Here is a 22,356-nt window from a genome sequence, read left to right as displayed (position 1 = left end):
TGATCTCTACTTCTAGTTTTGGGGTGTTTCCTTTTTTTTTTTTTTTTGTTGTTGTTGTTGTCGTTGTCGTTGTTGTTGAGGGGGAGCTATGATTTCAAATAACAGCTGCTGTTACAAGAGAACATTCTTTATATTAAAGCAGAATTCTTCTGCCAGAAGGACCATGAACCCAAAGGTGGGATACATGGGAATTTGTGTGATCATTCTGTCAGTGCAGCATCTCCTGAGATTTCTTCATTTTTAATCTCATTCTACAAATCCTGCAATGTTGTACTCCTTTGATGCAGCTTCGTAGGATTCCTATTAATGTATTCGCTTTTGTTTCCAGGAAGCTTGTGATTTCATCATCTGCTAACATATGCTGAAATGCATGTGTCAGTTTTATAATAAATTCCCAATATATAAAAATATCTATAAAACACACAAACACAAAATTAGTTTGTAACAAAATCTCAAGTTATCTGTTTATTAGGGAAAAGCAAAGTTGGTAGTGCTGTCAATTACAGGAAGAGCAAGGCAGTTTTAATAATAAAACAGCATTCACAGCTTCTCATAACTACACTAAGCAAATTGTTTGGGCTGAAAATTTCCATGCCAGCTGTCCGCCTCAGGCTGAAGTTTTTTGGAGAAATTCAGTCAAAACAGTTCAGCAGATTCTGAGAACAAGGCTAGGGAAAAATATGTTGTTTTACCCATGTTAAAAAAAATGCCTTCAGCCTTCTCTCTAAAATCTCCTCTGGGATCTTCAGGACTTTAGAGGAAGGACTTCAAATTTGCCTGGGAGAGGACTGTTTTTCTTTCAACAAATTTTATGGGAATCTGTGTAAACTTGGCCAAGTTTAGACAACTTTGACAAAACGCTTCTGATACATGCTCCTGGGTGCAGTTGTGCATGTTTGCCAGCTTCAATCACTTACATTTCCACCTGTGTGGGACTAAACAAGATGCTTTGTGCCTTGGGATGTGCCAGGTCTGCTTCCCACTACTAAAATTAAAATCAGAGACACTCGTCATGTTTGACATTCACCATGTGGTCATCCCTAGCCAGAAGGAGCTGGATGAGTTCGGGACAGGAGACCTGGCATTCGGGGAATGTCACTGGGATTGCAGGATGGGGCTGGAAAAGGCAGCAAATGAGAGGAACAGATTGAGTGGTATGGACCAGGAGGGATCTGTTTTGGGGAGCAGAGTACTCTGTGAAACCAAGCTATGACCATCTGTTAATTTAAACCACTGACACATATAAATACAAAAGTGATGCAACATGACAAAGCTACTAGTTTTTAGAAGACTTCTTTAAAAATACATCCAACCAAAGAGAGACTAACAGATCAATAATAAGATTTAAAAGGCCATCCTGGACACCCACCATGTAAGAAAAAAAAAAAGCCACACTGAAAGTTGCTTTAATGAAGTACTCTGTCTGCCTTTAGCATGATGCAGTCATTATTCACAGGATCGTGTTTTATCCAAACCAGCCTGGAGATGCAGCCGTGAGAACAGGGAGGAGAAGATGAGGTTTATGATCCCTGTCTCAGCCGTTGCAGAGCTGGAAGGTTTGTAGTGACTCAGCAGAGGATGGAGGAATAAGGGTGAATATGTTTCAGATTAAGACAGACAAATGATGTCCTGAGACCACGAGCAATGTTGAGCAAGTAATTTCAACCTAACATTTCGTAACCATGTTGAAGCAAAGCATGTTGCAACCTCTGGATACTCATTTTGATAGCTCAGATTCTGACCTGCTTACATGCTAGTTGCCCACAATAGCAATTAAAGTCTGTGTGGACTTTGTTTTACCACCATAAGTAACCTCCGGCCGTGGCTCTCTGCATGAGCAAATCCTGAGATCAGCTCTTGAGATTGCTCTTTGCTTTCTAGCACAGGAATCTGTGCCAATGCCAAAACGCTGATCACACCTTAAACCCATCCGCACAAAGGGCAATCTTCTAGAAATAGCAGCATTGTTTGTTCCAGGCTGATGGGATCTATGCTGTACCAAGCCCAACCAACCAACGCTTTGTCTATCAGCAAGCAGAAAGGACATTTCAGGAACTCACATGGCCCACTGTCTTTTTCTAACCACTTCTGGCAGCTACTTCTGAAGTATTTCTGACTAGCCAGACTCTCCCTTCCTAATTCTTCATTAGATGAGAGAGTTGAAGATAGAGGTGTTCAGCTTTCGAGGGAATAGAAGCAGTTCAAAAGTAATTAATTTGCAAAATATTGAAACTTCTCCGTTATCAAATTTGGGATCAGGCCATTTAAGTCCAGGTGACCCAGCGGGAGATATGTTTTATGACTATGTGGCCTCTAGGTCTTTGCTTTCATGTGGATAGATTGCATTTGAAGATACTTCTTCCTAGGAATTAAATCCTGGCATCTACCTCCCTCCAAACAGTATGATGCAGAAGGCCAAGCCTGATTTTATGCATGGACCCAACATTCTCCAAAGGCTGAAGCACTGCACACAGCCCTAGATTCCAGAGTTTAAGGATTTGATCCTGACATTTCCTAACTACTGTCTGTTTTACTAAGCAACCTCCAGAATATTTTGAAGACTCTGTGTACAGACACAGGCAAACAGTTCAGCTTCTACTTGGGGTTAAGAAAGCTACACTGAAAAATCACCTATAACCTAAAAAACAAAGGGCAATGAAACATCTCCTGCATCCATGTTTGCTCTTGCTGGCTGAGTAGCACACATGCTACCAGTGCCATGGAGGTACTTAGAGCAACGAAGCAGAACTCTGAGATGCTGTGGTTTTCCTAGACTGTAACAAATACGACTTTACTGAAACCTGAAGCCATTATCAGTGAAATCTAATTGAATCATCTCCATTTAAATGGACTGATAAAAGCTCTTCTGCCTAAGCGGACCAGCAACTCCTTACTTTTTCCCCCATTTTTTTTTGTCTCTCTCCTTTAAGAAAAACACAGATGTGTCACATCCTAGAAAACAAGTCTTACTTGGAATAGGAATAGGAAACTGAACTGCCAGCCGTGTTCCTTTTCATACAGCATTTTCCTCCTTTTGGTTGCCAATACACTGGGAAGAACACAGATTTCCATGTCTGGTGCTTTTATGAGCATCTTTACATCAAAAGAAATCACCTCTGCTGATACTTAGCAGGATAGCAGGACAATATATGATGAGGTTTGAATCCTCCTACAGATTAAATAGCTGTGTTCGCAGCAATTTGACATAAAGGCATCCGTGTGTAGGACTCAAACTTCCCCAAAAATGTAAACTTTCTTTAGGAAATGTTTATCACTTCACAGAGACAAACCAACATACCCTCCTACTCTGATTTCACCTCCACCTTTAAGGATTCTCCAGGAAGCCAGCAAAATAGATCTATATATATATTATGAGGAAAATATTGTAAACATCAGTACAGTGTAGTAATCATAGAACAGAATCATAGAATCACGGAATATCGTGAGTTGGAAGGAACCCATAAAGATCACAGACTCCAATTCCTGGCTCCACACGGCACCACCCAAAAATCAAACCATGTATCTGAAAGCATTGTCCAAACACTCCCGTGCCCACTGCCCTGACCAGACTGTTCCATGCCCACCACCCTCTGTGGCTGAACCTTTTCCTGATATCCAGCCTGACCCTCCTCTGTCGACAACAGGAATACATGTATGTCCTATAGTCACACCGCAGCATCACTCCTCAAGTTACGATGATTAGTTAGAGAAAAGAAAAAATCTACAAGATTATTTTCCTTTTTAATCCTAACAGTAAGGAGAAATCTTATAAATGTATATTAAAAAAAAATAAAAACATAGATTTTCTGATTCTCTCTCAACCACACTGGCCAGGGACCCATGAATACCCAAAATCACTGCCAAGCGGTGCATGATGCTGCCTCAAAGTGCCTAGCAATGCCAATCTGTCAGTTCAAAGCAGAAAAGGAACATTTCAACTTTTAGTTAAAATACGCTATGCTGATGGATCCCGTAGCTGGGCAGGTAGCAGCCAGACTTTAAATGTGAATTGACACTGATTTACGGAGTTCCATCTCTTTGAATGGAATCTGAGAGTTTCAAGCTGCTCTGTTTTTTGATATGACAATTACACATTTTTTAAGAGTTTGCTTTAAAAAGAGAAAGCAGAGTCTCAAGTGCCTACGGAGATAAGATAAAAAGCGAGAGCGCTGTTAAAGGATATATCAAATGAGCAAGTTTTTGTTTATTCATTTTTTAAAATCTTCTTTTTCCCCAGTAATTTTTTTTTTAATAGCCTTGATTTGAAATCTTAACGTGAAATCACTTATGTCGTGCAACATCCATCCTGCCAAATCCCCCTCATCGCGCTATTACTGCAATATTTGTAACTTTTGATCTGGAAACATCAAGTTATGTAAGACCATAGATCTCCTTCTTGCAAGGAGGTGATTCTGTCAGAAAACGAAGCAGTGAGGCGGTAACTTGAACAGAACTAGAGATGACTTTCCCAAGGAAAAGGGTAGTGTTGCTTAAGCATCTCAGCTGTTTTAAAGCGCAAGAGCTCTTTTTACTCCTGAGCGGAGAGATGGTAAACTAGCAGGTGAAAAATAATCAGAGTGCACTCGTAATTGGAATATTGTACTTGTTGTAGAGGGAATGAAATCACATTTTAGTTATTATGCACCCCAGGAAGCCAATCAAATCAAACAAAAGCAAAAGCAAAAAAAAAAAAAAAAAAAAAAAAAAGAAAGAAAAAAAAAAGATAATAATAATACATTGCTCACTTTATAAAACAAAAGAGAACATTTTCTCTTGCCAGCCTACTATCTGCTCACCAAAACAAAAGGAAAGTATTGAATTTAAATGAGTCAAGTAAAATAATTAAGCGAGGAGGGCTTCCAAACCCCACTTTTCTCTGCATGCATCTCTCCTTCCCCAGACCCACTGAAACCAATGACAAATCCCTTTTTTTCTACCCATGTAGCACAATAAATCATCAAAGGAGGATCTCCCCTCCATCCCCAACCAAAACCAGACGAGCAGTTTCACTCTTTTCTTGTCATGATTATTTTTTCTCTGCTTTCCCATCCTTTACATCCAGAGAAGACATTTTTTTTTTTCCTAGAAAAGCCTTTCTAATCCAAGTCCTCTTGCTAATAAAACAAGGAAACTATGAAGTTTGCTTGCATGCCTCTCTCATCCCTTTTCCCTGCCAAAATAAAGCCTGAGAACGTCTCTCTCCACACACACACACACACACACACACACAAACCCTCCTTCTCCACCCCAACATAGAATCTGCCCTCAGGTCCCACCTATGAAGGACAGATAAATCTCAAGTTACACCTTGTACACACATATGTAGGGGAAGGGAGGGTGAGGCACAGAGGCAGAACTCCCTGCAGAAGCAGAACTCCCTCTTAGTTCAGTGGCAGTCACTCCCAATTTCAGTGAGGCTTTTTATTTTTATTTTTATTTTTTTGGTGGGGAAAAAGGGGGAAACTGAAGCAGCTTTTGTGCAGAGGTCCCTCCTCTCCTTCCCCTGCCACAGCTGTGGGTGCAGAGCCTACATGAGGAGATCCTGTGCTGATGCGTGTGGGATACACAACCCAGGTAACGTCTTCATGTGGACCTCATGCTGCCCTCCGTGTCCTAAACCTGACCATAATCTTCCAGCTCACATGCTGCCCCGGGGGTCACATTTACATGGGATGTTTGCAGCAGGGAATCCTCTTGGTCATGAAAGGACCCACAGCAGCAAGGACTGATCCAGCAGCAACGAAGCTGGGGATCGAAGAGGGAAGGGCATCTCACCATGGCCACAACAAATTCCTACAGCCTCGTACGGCAGGCAGAGCCTGCTCTGAAGCTCACCTCGCTGCAAAACAGTGCAACAGAGAGAGATGCCTCTTCCTACCTTTATGGCTCAAGAACCCTGCCACACACACACGCACACAAATATACAGCTCTGCTCCCTGTTTTTTCTACCCAAGCCCATGAAAGTGCTACAGGCTGAGACACCAAGTGGGTGGTGCCTGGCTTGGGAGAGACCAATGAAATAAATTAAACACAAGGCAGTGGCTCAGCCTCTCCTAGCGAGGCAGGAGGGATATGTGCGGGCTCCGATGGCCGATCAGTGCCCTGGGCTTCTCCCTCCCAGACCCTGCTGGCACAAGTGCATGATGGCATGGTAAATGGTAAATCTTGGCTACTGCAGGCACACATGGAGCACATGTTGGGAGTAGAGGGGAGGGGCTGCCCTACGAGCAAACAATTTTATTAGGGTCAGCGAGTCTGAAAGAAATGGAGTTGTGAGAGTTCAGGGTCTGCTGAGGTCCTCTGCCTGAATTCGGTGCTCTGGAGCAGAGAGCCCCACACCACCAGCTTGCCACACTACAGAAGTTCCCCCAGCAAAGCACACAGACAACTTCCAACTTGAAAGCGGTGCTCTCATTTCCTCGTTTTCCGCCCGTCCCCTCACATGGGACACTGGTCAAAAAAACAAAAACTAAAAACTAAAAATTCAAGGTGAAACTTCCCTGCAGAAAGTTAAGAATGAAGATGGAGAGGGAGGTGGGGGTGAGATTATTTATGAATTTAATGTGTTTTTTTTGTTTTTTTTTTTCCTTTTAATCATGACAAATTGAAGTTTCCTGGAAGGACCATGAGTAAATGCATTCAAGGTGCAGATAAGTCTTGTCTGTGTGGGCAATAAGTATTGAGCAAGCTGTGTTTTGGCTGCCCGAAAATCATATTTCAAAGACTGAGGGTCCCATAAGACAGGAATACTGTGGCATAAATATGTATATGTATATATTTTTCCAAATTATGTGCTTACATGGTTATAACTGCTGCAGATTTCTAAACGTGGTCATGGTGAGGGAGAGTGAATACATACTGCCTCCTACAAAGTGCTTTTCAATGTTTTAATTATTTTTGAAGGTTTAGCACACTTGTTCCAAAGTAAAATAATTCAGATATTGTAGATCTTTTTTTTTTTTTTTAATTAAAAAAATAATTGAAAACAAAACAAAACAAAACAAAAAAGAACAGGAAATAAATGCCTTCTGGTAGCCTCTTATTAGTCTGTTCTGCAGCCAAAATGTGTATTTCAGAATGCAAATTGCTACGAATATCAGCACGAGTCTGAACCACTGCACCTCTCCCAGTCATTCTAGCATCTTTTTTTTTTTCCCCACCACCACACTGTTTGGGGGACCTCAATACTAGCAGGGCATGGCCAGAAGCAGAGCTTTCACGTTTAACGCCTGAGACACAGAATTGTCAGCTAAGTTGCAGCCAAGCACATTCCCTCATAATTTGTCTTGAAGGCAAAGTCACCCCCCTGGAAAATGGGAGACCCCTTCCCCATCCCTGACTCCAGCACAGATCCAAATGTAAACACACACACTCCCACAACACAGTACCCTGCCGCAGGACATGGGGACAGGGCAAGGGTTCAGACAGAGCAAAAGCAGTTTTGTGCAGCTGAGAAATACCGAAGGACTACCTTTTTATTTTTATTTTTTCCCTCTTTTTCTCTTCCTCCCCCCCCCCATCCTTTTACTATTACATAAATAACAGCGATTGATCTGAAAGCTGCATCCTTGCTCCAGTTCCTCTCCATCTGCACTGCTGCCTCCCCCAGCACAGCCGCACCGCTTGGGGTGCAGAGGGAAAGGCTTTGGGGTTCCGCTGAGAGAACCCACCCCAAACACACCCCGAAGCAAGGTCTGCTCAGGCTGAGGGTGTCTGATCCCCACCAAGAGCCTCCGGCAGCATCTCCGGGCTGCTGCTGGATTGCTGCAAACTGTGCGGAGGGAGCAGCAGGGGCTGAGATGCGAGGGGAGGAAAGCAAGCTGAGTACAGGGAGGGATGGTGGGGAGGGAAAGGCAGGGATTCGGGGAGCTTTTCCCCAGCCCTAAGCCCTGTGCCTGCCTGCTCAGTGGGGAGAGGGAAGGGGGAAGGGAAAACTGGAGGGAGGCGATCACAGAAACGCACTTTTCGGAGCAAAACGCAAAGCTTACCATGTCTGCAGGCTTCCCCCAGCGAAATGCCACTTATGTGTCCAGCGATCCCAAAGCGGGCAACTACAGGCAGGCACCGGAGCTCATCTCAGCAGGCAGATCAGCAACACACCACTGCCACCCCCAAAAATCAAAATCAAAATAAAAAAGACCGGTCCAGCTTCTTTCTTGGCAAGAATCGTCCCTGGTAGGACTGCCCAAAATAAGCAGCTGCAATCCAAAGGCTTTATTTAAAGCTTCCCCCCTCCTCCTCCTCCTCTCCTTGCCTCGCTCTCTCTCTCCCTCTCTCTGTTACACACAGAGAGAAAGAGAGACACACACAGGTTACATGAATGGGAGGCAGGAGCCGGCGCTCCCGGGCTGGGAATGACAGGCACACATGCGGCCGGCTGCTGCGCACCGCGGGCGGCACGGTGCGGCGTGGGCATGACGGTGGGGTGGAGATGGCTTGGGCATGGCTATGGGGTGGGGATAGCTTGAGCATGGACGTGGGGTGAGGATGGCTTGGGCATGGCTATGGGGTGGGGATGGCATGGGCATGGTGCTGGGGTGGATTGGGCATGGCTATGAGGTGGGGATGGGTGTGAGGTGGGAAGGGGTTGTGATGTGGGCATGGGGAAGAGATGGATGTAGGTATGGGCGTGGGGAGGTGGTGGACATGGGCATGCATATAAAAGGGAAACTGACATGGGCATAGGCATGGGCATGAACGGGAGTTGGATGTGGGCATGGGAAGGAGTTGGTTGTAGGTATGGGCATGGGAAGGTGATAGACATGGGAATAAGCATGAACATGAAATGGGCATGAGCATAGATGTGGGCATGAGAAGGTGATAAACAGTGACATGAGTAACATGAGTATGAAATGGAAATTGGCATGGGCATATGCATAGGCATGGGGAGATAACGGGCATGGGCTTGAGGAGAAGAGGGACGTGGATGTAGGAAGGAGTGGATGTAGGTATGGGCATGGGGAGGGTTATCAACATGGAAATAAACGTGAATGGGAAATGGAAATGGGTGCAGGCATCGGTGTGGGCATGGAGAGGTGATGGAAATGAGAGTGGGCAGGAGAATGAAATGGAAATGTTCATGGAGGAGATGGACATAGGCATGGGAAGTAGATGGATGTTGGAATGAGCATGAGTATGGGGAAGAGACAGATGTGGCCATAGGCACAGGCATGATGTGGGGATGGAAATGGGCATGGACATGAATATGGCATGGGCAATGGGAGTAAATAGGCATGGGTGTGGACGTGGACATAGGAAAGAAATGGTCATGGCAGAGACAGGCATGGGCATAACATGGGCATAGGGAGAGATGAGCATGAGATAGATATGGACATGGTTATGAATGTGAATACGGGAAGGTTGCGAATGAGGGCAGACCATGTGATAGTGATGCACAGATCTGGACATGAGCATGAGATGGAAACAGGCATGGAAATGGACAGGGAGATTATGTGGGCATAGGAAAAGGATGGATATGGCATAGGCATAGCATTGGCCTACGTGCATAAGGGAAGGATTAATGTGTCATGAGCATGAGGGGTGTGGTCATTGGACACAGCTGGACATGGAATTGGCATGGGAATGGAATGGCCATAGGCATAGTATGTGGAGGGAATGAGCATGTTCAGGAGCATGAGATGAAAACAGCATGGGAAAGGAATGGACAAAGACACAGGGAGGGTGTAGGCATGAGCGTAAGATTGGACATGGGTATGGACATGGTGGTGAGATGAGATGGGTGTGGATGTGAGTGTGAACATGGGTATTTGAAGGTAACAGAGAAAGTAGAGGATGGGAATGCAGTTGGGCAGGGGATGGGTCCAAGTTGGGCTTGTGGATAGGTTGAGTGTATGCATAAGGTGGGCATGGGGATGTGACAGGCCTCAGCATGGAATGGGATAGAGATGAGGTTAAGGACAGGGGTGGGATGGAGATCCACCTGAAGCGGTGCTGCTGTGCCCTGACTCTGGTGACCCTCCCTCTGCCTTCCCAGGGTCAGGTGGGTTCCAGCTTCAGCACATCTGAAGAAAAAACCTCTGTTCCTTCCTGTTCCTAGTTAGACAAATTATATAATGCCTTGCTTTTGGGGTCAGGAAACATCATCCACAGCGGTGTCAGTAGATTATTGTTATTCTTATTAATAATAATGCATAATTGTTTTGTTTAATAATTTAAGCCAAATTCTCAGGAAGAGGGACTGCAAGATTTCAATTGCATAATTTAAAGTTATGTCCTTGTTGAGAGGAAGATTGATGCTGCCAGTTTCTACCTTTTAAATATTTGTGCTGCTTTTTTTTTTTTTTAATTTAAACTGTAATGATGGGCTATTACATCCTTTTAATGCTCTTATTTAATGTGGTTTGAAGGGAGAAAGGTGGGTGTTATTTTTAAATGTTAGACCCTGCTATGGTTTCATTTCCTGACCTTGGGCAAGTCCTTCATAACTTACCCTTATCCGGATTCATCTGTTGCTTTTTACACTCAGTCCATTATTTCCTCATTCACCTAATAATCACACTTTTCAGTTTCAAGTCCCTCCTCAAAATTTACTCCTGCAAAACTTTGCAGCGCCAATCTCTGCGTGGCTTAAATTGGAGTGATACTAGATTAAACCCTAAAGCCGCATTGTAAGAAGAGTGCTGAACATAATGGATTGCAGTATTTTATGCAGTGCTTTTAGGTACATGGGGACTATCCTCTTCATGTCATATCTTTAAATCAGCCAGGTGCAAGTCAGCTCTGTTCTGGTTTTATTTCTTGTCCTAAAATTTCCAGCCTTTGAGGAAGGCACGGAAGGGAGATGGTATTTTAGTCCTATCTCAGAAATCAGGGTAGAGGCAAATCAGAACATTAACTTAAACAGCGGAGTTCTTGATCTAAAGGTCTGCTTTGCAAAATAGCTGCTGCTATTCACTGTCTTTTCAGCCATGCACATTAAAAAAGAAATACGTCTACGTTGCTCTTACTGCCTGTAGAATGTATTCCACACCAGGAATTTAGACTCTAGAAAAAGGTAATTTAGGTCCCTGGAAGGGCAAAGTTTAATTGAAAAATATATATATTGTTAGGAATAGACTGCATCCAAATTCAATGGTAATTGTATAAGCCTTTCAAAAATCATACAGTATGCAAGCTTCCAAAATTTCTGAACAAGAAACATTTCAATTTAAATGCCAAGAGGCAATTTTCCCCCTCTTGTTCAATACTAAATCAGTCACATGAGCAGTTTTCATTTGATTTTAGAAAGGAAATGGAACATCTTCACTTCCAATTGCATATAACTTTTGCTTTCTCTTGTTCTTAGTGCTCTGCCTTGTTTGCGGTACTTTCCTGCAGTTTTGAAATTCTTCTATTTGATCTGCCTGTTCACTCCAGCATTATTAAAAGAAACTAGTAAACCCAAGAGTGCAGTAGCATATTGTTTGCATCCTGGTTAACAGATCAGCATCGGCACTGTTTGTGTAATTGGCCTTTCCCTGTTAACTGAATTAGACAATAATGCTCTTGGAATAATAACATAAAATAAAGTAAAATAAAACAGTAATAATTTAATGGGTGGGGAAAAAAAAAGATTTTGCTTAGGGAAATCCCCTGCTTCAATATGTAGCAAATTATCGTGGTTGCAGAAGTGTGCTGCATAACAATTTCTGGCATATTTCATGAAGATGTTAATTTTGAAATGTCAGTGTTCACCAGCCTGCCATATTGTGCCTGCGTCCTGCACTATAGTAGATTGTCACAGTTGAAGTAGTCTTTGTGAACAGAAGCTATTAAGTCAAATTCTCTTCCAGATAGTGCTTATGCAGTGTTTATAAAAAAGGTACATCTGTGGAATGAGAAGGTGACTGAAAAGACTATGCATGAGCCTGTTAGACCTTGTGCTTTATGAGAGAAGGAGAACAAGTCCTGGAGCTGTCATTCAGACTAGTATTTAATAGTCCTGATGTTGGGATGCGATTCCATTTGCTCCTACAAACCTATGAAAACACCTGTCATAAATTCCCCATTAATCAAGTAAAAAGTAGCAACATCTGCTCTGGTCAGAGGTTTCTTGCTGAAGAAGCTCAGCAGAAGTGTCCTTTCTTTGGTTGGTTGGATAAGCACTTTGCAAAGAGGTGCTGCACCAGGTTGCAACCTCTGCTAGAGATTTATTTATTTATTTTATTATTATTTCCAAGAGAGTAATGCAGACAGGAGAACTCACACGTTTTAATCAATGGAAGTGAAACCATTTGCCTTTCAGAGACTATAAAATAATACACACCCTAGGGTTCAAGGCTCTTTTCTACTCCTCCAGAACATTCTTAAGGGGAAATCACTCTTTTCTTGATGAAAGTGCAATTCAAATGTGGAAATATGCCATTCTTCATGCTTTCTCCATAGGGAGCAAAATGATTTCTGTAATTAAACCCTTTTTACCAACATTTCCTGATGAGAATAGGCTTTTTTTAGACAGGGGAAAAAGCCATGTACAAAAGGATTTGCAAAACCAGGTCTGGAGGGTTTGACCTTTAAGCCTCTCTTTGAATTAGTCATTTTGTTTGAAAGGTGCATGAGGATGAGGCACAGAAAAGCTGCAGCTTAAGTTTCCAATCAGGCACTGCTGAAAGGACATGGCTGCAGGACAAAGGAAGGTGTAGGGACCTCTGCTAACATTAGTCTGGCTATTACGAATAGCATTAGCCCTGAAAACATACAGCCCAATCTTTAGCAAGCTTTATCAACCCCAGTGTGGAACTTGGGTCCTTGTTGGGCTTGAGCTATGGTCTGTGCTATGGCATCATAGTGCACTGGTACCTACAGTAGCTGGATAAAAGAAATCCAGCTTCTCCAATATATAGGAATATGTATTTTAGGAAAAAAAAAAAAATCTCAGAAAGAATGGTGAGGCATTGACACAGGCTGCCCAGGAAAGTGGTAGAGTCACCAACCGTGGAGGGTAGATGTGGCACTGAGGGACATGATCAGTGGGCATGGTGGGAATGCAGTGGTGTTTGGACTAGATGATCTTAGAAGTCTTTTCCAACTTTAATGATTCTATGATCCTATGATATCAGGCTGTTATGAGCAGTGTAGACAAAACTGGAGTTAATCAAGGAACAGAGCATGTGTGCAAGTTCTGTAGGACTCAGAAATGAAGTATACATCATGCTTGTCACCATAGACTGGATCCATACAGAGACCAGGATATGGGGCTGAGCTTTTGGCTGCCTGCACAGCTGAAGGTGTAGAGCTCACTGCTGTGTGATGGATATCAGGGCTGAACCAGATCTAGATGCTGAATCCCGAAGTTCTCACTATGAGTGAGGTTTGCCCAAAGCCTTTGAGTAGGCTGGGGGCAGAAATCACACAGGGCTCTTAACAAATGCTTTGGGCAAATTTCCCTTCTCTTCCTCCTCACTCCATGGGATGTCTTCAGCGTAAGTCAGCCTGCAGTGACTAGTATCCACCACCAGCATCGTGAGCTGGTCTCCAGTGTAGGAGCAGTGTTAGCATTTAATTATTCTTTCATTTTATTGGTTGATGTCTAGCAGGATGCTAAAGATTGGAGAGACTCCTTCTATCTTGTCTGTGACTTCTGTAACATCCCGCTGGATCTCAGGGCTTAGGGAGGACAGAACTGAGCACCTACCTGCAGTACTAAGTCTTATCCTTTCCTTGTTTGCAAAGTATCACTGTCTGTTGTCATACCTGAGAAATCAGCAAAGGCATAAGATGGAGATGAGAGTCTGCTACTACTGCTTACTCAGGAAAAGTTCCCATCAAGTGAATTGGACATTTGCCTGAGTGTTGCAGGATTCGGCCCATATGCTTCTTAGCTCTTATATTTGCATAGTGAAGAATATGCTTACAGTACAGTGCCAATAAAACAAAACTATATACAGTAAGCACAGAAAAATCAAGAGCACAGTTAAGACCATTTACAAACAGCAGCTGAGCTCTGCAGCTGACATCCAGGTTTATAACACTGCCAGAGACCATGCTTTGTTATGGGTAATATGTACAAGGCAATTATTTATAGGCAGTTAGATGAGAGATCCTGTAAGTGTATTCTCTGTTCGGTCTTCCTTAACCTTATTATTTTCTTTCTCTCTGTACTGTTTATATTTTAACTCTGTAAATGTATCTTCAGAAAGAAAAGGAAAGAAAGAAAGAAATGAAGGGAGGAAGGGAGGAAGGGAGGAAGGAAGGGAGGAAGGGAGGAAGGGAGGAAGGGAGGAAGGGAGGAAGGAAGGAAGGAAGGAAGGAAGGAAGGAAGGAAGGAAGGAAGGAAGGAAGGAAGGAAGGAAGGAAGGAAGGAAGGAAGGGAAAGAAAAAAAACAAAGAAAAAAAGAAAGAAAAAACATGGAAAGCACTTCAGGTGACATCTTCCATGGAGGACCCCTGTTCTTCAAGTGAGTGCTCTGGTATCGTATAAACATGTTGCATACACCACATGCAGCCATCTTCAAGTGAGATATTCGTTCATTCATTATAATGAAATAGAACGAGGACCCTTTTGCATCCAGAAATTACAAAGATATCTTATGAAGGAGAAAGAAGATTTGCATCAGGAAGGTTCATATCATGCAGGAAGAGTATAAATTGCCCAGAAGATCAAATTACTCTTTTCCATAGACGTATTTTCCTCTCTAAATATCTAAAGCATGCTTTTATTTTAATCCACAGGATAGGAGAGAATACTTCTTGATCCACTATATATGACAGAATGGCCACAAACAACTGTAATACAATACATCTTCTGTACAACAGGCTGTAAGTATATTACAAGAAACTCCAGACAATAATTACTCTATTACTGCACTGTGACTTCACATCCAATTTTGCTCACCACACCATACAGAATGGATGAAGTAGATGACTTTTATATTTTTAATAATAATGAAATGTTCAGGATTTGATATAGAAACTTGGCTACCAAGGTGATAGATACAAATAAGACCCTATTTAGAATAGCTGTGTGAATGGGAAAAGCTATTAAATTCCTATGAAATACTTTATCATATCAAATAATATTTGAGATCAAATAAAACTTGGAAGGCTGATATGCAGTTATAGTCAAGGCATTATCTCATTGTGAAGGAGCCTTTTTCTGACGAAATCTGCTGTTTTAGACAACTGTGTAATATATCTTTATTCTCCGGTAAGGCCACATATCTTGACTAACTTTGAATGACTCACTCTAGATTTATGTTTGTGCAATTGCAAAATTTGTATGAATAGATGCATTCATGTGCTAGTTGCTCTTGGGAAACGAAAAGTCAGTTAATTCACTCTTAGACAGCTCTGGTCTTATTAAAACAACAGGTCTGAACTGGAGACACCTCCTCTCCCCTTTAAGAACAATCTCTGAGACGGCAAAATAAAACCCTCCACTTCCCCTACACCTTCTATTCAGGTATCTTCTTTCCATGTATTGAACCAATCATTGACCTTTGAGATGGCAAAGTGAGTTTACAGAGCAAAAAGATGATCTTGTGGCCATGGCGCAGCAGGTCTGAGTGCGACTACCATTTCTTATGCACATATTCATCATTTATTAATCTTACAGGGCTCAGACCATCCCAATGAATCTTCAGCATACAGGTAAAGAACACCAGAATTTCCTGTATCCCATGCCCAGGCTGCCTCCATCAGAAAACAGGCCACTGCATGTGAGCAGGGAGCGATCAGGTTCTGCTCCCATTTTCTGCTGTTATCTCCAGACAAATTGTGTTAGTTTTACAGGCAAAATCTAGTTTGTATTATTGTTTGCACTTCAGAGTCAATATGGATATGGAAGAATAAGCTGAGATATATACCTTGTGCATCATTAATAATAGTGCAGCTTTTCCGTAGCTACAATACAATTCCCAAACATTTTGTTTAATAGTAAGCAATTTATCATGTCTGCCGTATCACAATCAGGTGGTTTAGTATCCCCAGTTTACAAGAGGTCCTATGCTCTGCACCTATTTGTACTGCTTACACCGGGACAGATCAACAATCTGAGTGCTATCTTTCAACCTGGAAAATCCAGGTTCAATTCCCTGGTGTAGCAAAAAAATGATCTAGGCTTCAGTATCCTGTATATAATACACAGATAAAAATACTTCCTTACTTTATCAGATGCTGTGAGGATAAATGCATTAAAGTCTGTAAGTCCCACCAGTACTACAATAGCCATAATTATCTTGAATAGATACATGCAGTGCAAGTACAGTGATATTTAATACATATCCTATGTGTATAAACCATGAGTCAGGGCTGATACAAACACAAGCTATGATAAGGAATTAAGAATGGTGCTTACTTGCATGCTCTTCCCCCGCTCATGCTCCATTAAAATTTGTAAATCACAGACCAGATTCGTTTCTCACTCACGATGGAGCATGTCTCCCAGAATCAGTGGTTTTATCCCAGCTGTGCACTTATGTAGGCAGGAGCCCATTGTCCGATTTGAGCCACTCAATCTGCAAGAGAAAGAATGAAAGGACTCGAGTCTGTAAAGTCATTCATTACAATTTGGAAATCAGTGGGGCTGCTGGAGGTTAGGCAAGGGCAGAAATTGGTCTTTTATCATTCAAATGCCATAGAGGAGGATATATATATATAAAAAGCAAGGGATCTAGTACTGCACATCCCTTCTCATTTTTCTTCTCTTCATTGCAAGAGGTCACAAAGAAAAAATCATGTACTTTTGTAGGACCAGATGCTAAATTCTTTCACAATGGAATTTCATAAGCAAACAACTTATTTTGCCTGGGATGAAGCTCCAATGAAATTTTTAGACGACCTCTATATATTTTCAGATAAAATAAGATTATTTCAATTGCTATGCTACGTAAAGAAATTTTCTGCAAGAACTCTGAATGGTGAGACACAAAAATACCTCTCTGAAGTGGGTGAAATTTCTGAAAATTGGACCTGATTTTTTTAAAAACGCAACTTTTACAGAGGAAAAAAGGAAGAAAAAACACTGATCACAGATTTTCGATATTGAAGGCACATCAGATTACTGGAAAATGTAGAATAAAAGTTGTTCTGAAATGCTCCAGCAGCTTCTTTGCCTCTACTGTACAGGATTCTTTCAGCTGTGATAACTACACACAGTATCAAGAGCACAAGAAATTTTTGTACAAATTTAAATAAAATTTTAAGGAACACAGTTTATTTCAAAAACACTGTGAATGATCTTATTTTCTGCAATATTCTCCCCATCTCAAGACTGCTTCACCCTGCAGCAGGTGCCCACAAAAAATGAATCAGATACCAGATAAACCCAGCACTGAGGAGGACTCAAAGCATCCATGCTTATCAACAACACTTCAGACAGGATTTTGGGTTCAACCAAGGATTCTCCCCTCTTTCCTGGGAGAAATCTGGTAACCACTACAGCTAATTTTGCTCTCCTATCAATTCTACATGTGATAACCCTTCAAAAGGACGTGATTTAGAGGAGGGTTGTTAGAGTTAGGGTATTATGGTTAGGCTATGGTTGAACTTGATGATCTTTAAAGTCTTTTCCAACCTGAGCAATTCTATGATTCTATGATTTCACCTTTCTCTTCCTTTGCATTCCCCACCTTTCATTCCAGGGGGTAACTGAAAGGGGATAAAGGATGTGACAATGGTGAGATGCTACAAAAATTACTACCTACATCCAAGATGGTAAATAAAATGAGTGGTTGATCCTTTAGACTGTTAGGCAATGATGAGTGTAGCAGGGACCAAACAGCTAAAAAATGGAACCTCTTTTGTACACCACTACTACTAAGCCCTGAAAAGGGGTTGCAGAGGTTGAAGTTTTACTGTAGCATTATTGTATTTAGTAAGTGTAGCGTTAGAAACTGGTATTTAGGCAGTGGGCTAAGGATATGCTAGATAGCAGATTTTAAAATGATCTTTTTTTCTTGTCTGAAATCCCCAGATGTAGGCTGTGTTGCCAGTTAGACTTGATTATGTCTGATCCAGTAATTTCCAGTGTGCAAGTGGGTCAGAGGGTGGGCTCAGTCATTTTCAGGATCAGATGCTACAGCTTTAATATGCTATTTAATTTATCCTATTGGGTTGGGTAGAGAAAACCATCAAAAAAGGTTTCCTGAGCCTATTGTGTCAGATTAAGGAAAGTCATATGAATGCCTTTAAATGGTAATGCACAAAGGAGTAATGAAGCTAACTAGAAATTTGCCTTCTTTTTCCCTTCCCTTTCAAAAGAGAACCTACCCCAATCTGCACTCAATATACCAAAGGTAGAGCAAGACTTAATCTCATGCCTTCAGAACACAGTGAGGCCTTTAATCTAACAGTGTATCGCTCTGCATAAATGCCTGATGCACAACATCAGTTTTTAAGGGCATAATCCCCCTATCCTATAACCCCATACTATTAGCACTTAGACCCAATGGCCTCTTTTCCTAAGAAAATAAGGCTTTTACAGGAGTGCTGTCTGTCCATCTGGCTCCCCATCTGTCAATCCTGCACCCAGCAGTATATTCGGAACCTGGTGGCTAATTTCACCTCATTCTCTAGAGGGGTGAAAGCTTAAAAGATAAAAATACCTCACATTTTATGAAAATCAGTAGTGTGGGAGAAGAGAATTGACAAAGCACAGCTCACTTGAGTGAAAGGCAGTGGTATAAGCTCGTTAGCTAATTGTTCAGCTTGGGCTGCCAGCTGGCCAGTCGACATGAGCAAACTGGCCAGCTCAGCTACCTGTTAACAGCTTCTTGGACCTCTGCACAGTGCATCCGGCCAGCCAGCATAGCAGGAGAGGAGACTTTTGGGGAGGGAAGGTGTGTATACTAAGTTAGGAAAAAAAAAAAAAAAAAGAAAGAAAGAAAGAAAGAAAAAGACATGGAGACATTTTGAGGGCTGAGGTCACAGAATCACAGAATCACGGAATGGCCCGGGTTGGAAGGGACCCCAAGGATCGTGAATCTCCAACCCCCACACCACAGGCAGGGCCACCAACCTCCACATTTAATACTAGACCAGGCTGCCCATGGCCCCATCCAACCTGGCCTTGAATGCCTCCAGGGATGGGGCATCCACAAAGATGTTGAAGAGCACGTGGTGTTTTTGATGTAGATGGAGCAAAAGAAAGGATGGTGGGTGCAATCTTTTTTTGTGAGAAACATTTCTGGTTTAAATTGATGTCAGAGAGATCTGTTCCTCTGTGCTCAGGGATAGGAGTGGATTTTGCTTCTCCTGTGAAAACCTCCTGAGTCCTGGGCAGCCTCATCTAATGGCTGGCAACTCAGCCCACAGCAGGAGCTGAAATTAGATAATCTTCAAGGTCACTTCCAACTCAAGCCATTCTATGGTTCTACAATTTTATGATTTTATCTATAGAGCCCCCAAACAACCATTCTTTTCCTCATAATCGTGTAACCATGATCTATTTTGATGATTACTATAAGAGAATAGTTAAGGGAAGAACATGAAATAGGGCACGACCAGAAGACAGACTGCAAGATGAACTTTGTTATCCCCTTTCCACAACCAATAAAGAGAAGAACCGAAAGACAATTGAAATATTTGTATGGGCAGGCAAGTAAATTTGGTATAGTGTCCCAGTCAGAGCATCCAATCTCCACACTGGTAACCCTTCCCACGGCAAGGGGGTTGAAGCTAGATGATCTTTGAGGTCCTTTTCAACCCAGGCCATTCTATGATTCTATGATCTCCATAGCCCTGAGAAACATGTGGTGATGGCATTTTCATGTGTGGCGGTAAAGTGTTGCAAGCAGAGCTGCTCTGCTCACCTCTGTGCTCAGGCACTGTGCTCAGCAGTATATTACTGCCTGTGGTCCAACCATAGAGAGTGAAAATCTACTTTTGGCTTGGTCCCACCATCAGTTAAGCAGATCACCTCTGTTCATCTTTCAAAGACATTTTAGCATTATTTAGTACCATCTCTGCTCCCAGAACACTTTTCTTACAGCTGACATTCCCTTCAGTGTCTAATACACATTCATGCTACAAAACATGAAGAACAAGACTGACAGACACCCAAAAAGTCAGCTGAATTCAGGATTTCAGAAGATAAGGTGCCCAAGCCAACCTTGTGATAAAATATGTGGTAAGCAAACCCTGTGATCTATGCAGATAGCTTAAGCTTCTGCAATGCTAATTGCTATTACAACCTTAAGCTAATATTTGAGCCTTTCTTTTGAGCAAGGATGTGTAACAATTAGATTACAGGATTTGGGGCATTACATAAAGAGATAAAAGCAGCAGTTTTGTCATGGTCTGTGGTATTTTGTTTGCATAGAGATAACAGCAGTGATGATAATATTAATAATAACTATCCCATTTCGGTCCAAAGTCTGTTTGAGGTGCATCAGACTAGATCTAGAATCAACCTCTTGCCTGTGGAAGATGTTATCCTAATTTTTTCAAGCTGGAGCATGTAGCTCGCGAGGCATTTTGCCACTGCTGAAGAGCATAGCATGGTGTGCCTACTCACAGTTGTAAATGGAATCATAGGCTCACAGAATGGCTTAGGTTGGAAGGGACCTTAAAGCCTGTCCAGTTCCAACCCCTTGCCATGGGCTAGTTGCCTTCTACCAGATCAGACTGCCCATCTGACCCATCCAACCTGGCCATGAGCACCTTTGGGGATGGGGCATCATTTGCAAAGCATAGTCTGAGCTTTGACACTTTTCTGTTCTCATGTCCTAAGCATTGCTGAGAGCTCCAGTGGCATTTATTGTGCTGTCACTCTGATGTCTGCGTCACAACTCCAGTAATGAAGAGACCTCTGTTATTTTTGCTATCTGTGAGCCTTATGCTTTCCTTTCTCCTGTTAGAAATGCGTGTGCATAAGTGAAAACACAATATGTTTGTATCCAGTGATAAAGTAGAGGCATGGAGGAAAACAAACAAACAAATAGTGCTAAGCTACAGAGAAAAAACAGTTTGCTACAACAGCATGCCTGATATAATGCATGTTATATTGCAACATGGCCTGGGTCAGCATCATTAAAACTTTATACAGTGTATTAAAAAGAGAAGGCAACTTCTTATGCATATTCTAGGGGAATGTTTTTCTATTTCACACTGCTTTTTTTTATTTCTTCTCCCAGGCACCCAAGGGGAAAAAAATATCACCCCACATCTACAACAACAGCCAGATTTCCCAAACAGCCATAGCTTTCCTTGCCTTGGAGATAGGTCAGCTTACACAGCTGAGCATTCTCCCCCCCCCCCTCCCCCTGGAAGGCAGAATCAGTCCCAGAAAGCAAAGGGAAAGTGTGCATCCACTGAGGTATACTGAAACTACTATAACTGCATTAAAAATAGACATCTCCGATAGCAGTGGTTTTAAAGCGTCTCACAGCAGCTGGAAATCTGATCCCATGGACACACACAGAAAACAAGCAGAGCAACTTAATAAAACAAGACAAGTTCCCTGTTTAAGCATGCCCTCATTTGGTCTATCAGAGATATGTAAGAAAACTAAAAAACCCAGGGAAGTAGCCTGATAGGATATTTCTTCTTACCCATAGGCACCAAGGTCCTTTCAGAGAATTGCATCCTGCAGACTGTTGATACTTGCTCGGGAACTTAAAAAAAAACAGGTTTTAAGCAGAATTCTTTAGTGAATTAGATCCAGACTCAAGAGGCTGAAAGCATCACTTGAAACAGGCAGTTTAATTTATTCAAATAAAAGCCACATAGCTCAAGGACAGGTAAGTAGGTAAATAAGCCATCACCAGCTCCTTCTTGGGAAAGAAAGGCACCGTGAAAAGCCTGCATTAAAGCAGATCTCCATGTCGGAAATGAAGGAGCCTCAGGTAGAGACATTTGATTTATTTTTTTCTCGCCGTGGCACAGGGGAGGGTGCAGTGGCTCAACCTGTTGTAATAGAACATGTGGGTTGCTCGCTGTTGCGATGCTATTGCAGCAGCCTCTTCATTAAAAGAGGCTGTGTCTTTAGCAGCAAGGATTAATTTCCTACTTGTAAAACCAAGGCGTCACCAGCGCTGGCATTGTTCCTTGCTGCTCTTTTCTCCCCTTTCCACACCTTTTATTTCCCTTCTTTCTGACTCATAGTGAACAGGAAGCAACGCAGTAAAGGAAAGAGAGGTACTGTATGTTTCTGATTTGCTGAGCTGACAATCCTTTTGCTACTTGATTTTGCTTTAATAGGATCTTCTTGTTACTCACCTACTGTAGCTTAGAGTGGAAAATCCATGCATCAAAAGGTTGAAAGCTTGAGGCAAAACTTGCCTCACTGCGGCTCAAGATGGGGTGAGGGAGAGACAAAGTTACCCAGTTGCTTTGCAAACAGCATTAAGGCAGTTCAAGGAAGTCTGGGTTAAGAATGTTATCTTCCCCATAAAGTAATCTCCAGCAGGCTTCTACTCT

General features: G+C 42.3%; 1 protein-coding gene across 21 annotated transcripts in view; it reads right to left on the bottom strand.

The window, feature by feature from the left end:
* Nucleotides 1–22,356, bottom strand: part of TENM4 (teneurin transmembrane protein 4) — a 645,160-nt gene that overhangs the window by 587,961 nt on the left and 34,843 nt on the right. For 20 of the 21 annotated variants that reach the window (XM_040646792.2, XM_040646975.2, XM_040647002.2 and 17 more), the window contains exon 1: nucleotides 7,989–8,271. The gene's annotated coding sequence lies outside the window, so the exon portion shown is untranslated. Of the gene's footprint in view, nucleotides 1–7,988; nucleotides 8,272–16,294; nucleotides 16,455–22,356 lie in introns of those variants that run through there. The other variant, XM_046902783.1, reaches the window with a different exon arrangement.

The sequence above is a fragment of the Gallus gallus genome, chromosome 1 (assembly GCF_016699485.2).
Source record: "Gallus gallus isolate bGalGal1 chromosome 1, bGalGal1.mat.broiler.GRCg7b, whole genome shotgun sequence".
Lineage (NCBI taxonomy): Eukaryota > Metazoa > Chordata > Aves > Galliformes > Phasianidae > Gallus > Gallus gallus.
This window is presented reverse-complemented; position numbering and strand designations above follow the sequence as displayed.